Raw genomic sequence first — 2,786 nt, 5'->3', positions numbered from 1 at the left:
ACTATTTATCAAATTGACGTAAAAGCAAAGCTAAACAAATCATAAAACCAAGAAAAAAATTAGGAAATATTTGTAAGAAAAAATCAATTTATTATTTCTTTGATGCTGCACCAAATTTAGATTTACTCTGATAAAGTAATACTCGCAACTAAAATAACTATACCCCCGGTCCACCCTCTTTCCCCCATCCCCTCTATTCATACTAAATGAACGAATTGACCAATAAAAAATGTCCACATTTGCAAGCTAAAGTTTTTCCCTTATCAATATATATTCTATATCAAGTTTACCAAATGAGTAACATAATTAAGAAGTTTTAATAGAAATTTCGTAAATATCTTTCCCAAAATAACTTCAATACAGGATGCGTAATATCGACATACCTTAGATTTTAAGACTTGATTACAGAGATTCTTCGCTCATAAAATTATACCTCATCTTCGTATAATTCATTATTTCAAATTGACATATGAACTTTCTGGTAATTATTTAGAGATGCTACGCTATCCGTTACGAACCGTCGGAAGACGGGTGACCTTAATTAGAGAAAAAGTTTACTTTAAAAATACAATATAAATGTGTCCATTTATCTTATATATATAAACATAAATTTTATTATTATTTTATGTTACTAAAATTAAATTTCTCTAGAATAAAATATAATATTTTTATATTCTTAGATAAACAAGGATGTGCAGAATATTAATGCATAAGTATAAACAAAATTGTAAGTAAATATATTGCAAAACTGCTCAAATACACGATACTGTCTAAGGACATTATTACATTTTTAGGACCTGATTATAGAGATGATTCGCATACAACATTGTACTTTGTTGTAATAGGAATCAGTACTCCTAAAATCCTAAAATTTGGATAATTTTAACATACAACAATTTGTTGACAAAATGTAAAAAAAAGCATGCGATAAATGGACGTAGGGACTTTGTGGTGACGATTATAGAGTTTTTTTCTAAATCGTAACTAACGGTCATAGGAATCATCATACAAAGTTTGTAATCAATAGGATAATTTTAACCTGTTTAGATTAAAGCTAACCGTACGGACCTACGGACCTACCCTTATTATAGAAAAGCTTCGCTTTTAAAAAGCAAGAAAATAGGGCTTTCAATAATTGTTTTTATTTTATCAGAAATTTATATTTACTTACAATACATCAAGAATATTTATGACCACAAGTAGCGCAGCAATAAAATTTTAAATTGAAAATAGATAAAAAAAGTCCATATTTATTTAGAAGTTAAGAGGATGGGGTAGATTTTTATTTAAGTTAGATTAAGTTAGCATATATTGGATACAAGGTAGCTCTTCAGGGGTTTAGCAAAGGAAAAAAATATACTTTTCATATAAGGTAACTCCGATATTTATAAAATTTTGTATAAAATAAAATTTCTGAAAATTTTTTAATTAAATCTCAAAGTTTAACAAGACTACTTGACAGATAATTCAAGGGGATTCAGTTTAGGAGTTAAAATTTTAATAACATATCTATTTTATTGCATCATATATAGACAGTTTTCTGTGGATATTAAATTGAAACACTACAAGATTAAAACCATTTTGGTTAGCCTCGAGGGGCCGAAGTCCCGGGCTAACAAAACTCGAATGAATTTTATGATTTTTTATTTTAATTTTCAAGGAAAATTGTCTGTATTACGATGCTATACATGATTTTCAGTATGGCCCAGAACCTGTTCTAATCCAGCGGATTTTGATCGGTTTCAAATCCAAACTGGAATATTTGTTATATCGTATTATGGATGTTATGCCGCAAATGGTAAAATATATTGCTTCTGTTTTGTTAAATTAATTATATGATTTTTATTTTCTTTTTTTGTGGATAAGTGTTTATAATACGATACAGTACATGTTTATTGTTCAAATTTTATAAAATTCGGAGCTATATTGGAAAAGAAGAATTTTTTTGAAATACATTACCTAAAATTTGTTTAATTGTCTCAATGAATCCTGAAGATCTATGGATACAGAATATACTTGAATATATTGTCGTCAATTTAGGTTAATAACTTGGACCTCATTTATTAGTCAGTTCCTTCAAACAGTAGGAGAGGAGGGGATGGAGTATGTTTGATCGTTATTTTAGCCAGCTGTGAGCATCTTTTTAACAAAGTACATGAAAATCTGGTGCAACATCCAAGTAATATTGATATATATTCATGATGATCTGCGGATAGTAAAAAATATTGCTCCTGTTTTGTAGAATTAATCATATATTTTTTTTCGTGGACAAGTGTCTAAAATACGATACATGTTTATTGTTCAAGTTTTATAAAATTCAGAGCTTTACTGGAAAAGAAGAAATTATTTTAACGAAAAGAGCTGACCGTTATGGATGGACGTAGGGGCGGACTGAGCCTAATTATAGAAAAATCTAGAGAAATTGTTTTTGATTGTCATTTAAAATTAAATAAAGGGCCGTTAACAAAATTAACCATCACAATAATTAAGGAATTCTTAGGTTCAATGAATTGACAAAACCTAAAAGGTGCATTAAATTAATCTAAATGAGTTTTAAAATCGGCAATTTAATCAAAGTATTGGTTATAGAATATATAAGGATATTATGACAGCGGAAATAATTGTCGTCAATTTAGGTTGCTAAAATGGAACTAATTTATTTGTCAGTTGGTTCATCCAGTTGGAGGGGAGAGGATTGGGTAAATGGGGTGGATGAATGGTATTGTTGATTAAGTCGCTGTAAATGTTGTCACTTTATTCGAGAATATTAGTGTAACATCCAAGTA

Source organism: Acartia tonsa, chromosome 8, assembly GCF_053477335.1.
Source record: "Acartia tonsa isolate MP-2025a chromosome 8, ASM5347733v1, whole genome shotgun sequence".
NCBI classification, from domain to species: domain Eukaryota; kingdom Metazoa; phylum Arthropoda; class Copepoda; order Calanoida; family Acartiidae; genus Acartia; species Acartia tonsa.
Note: the sequence above shows the minus strand (reverse complement) of the source record.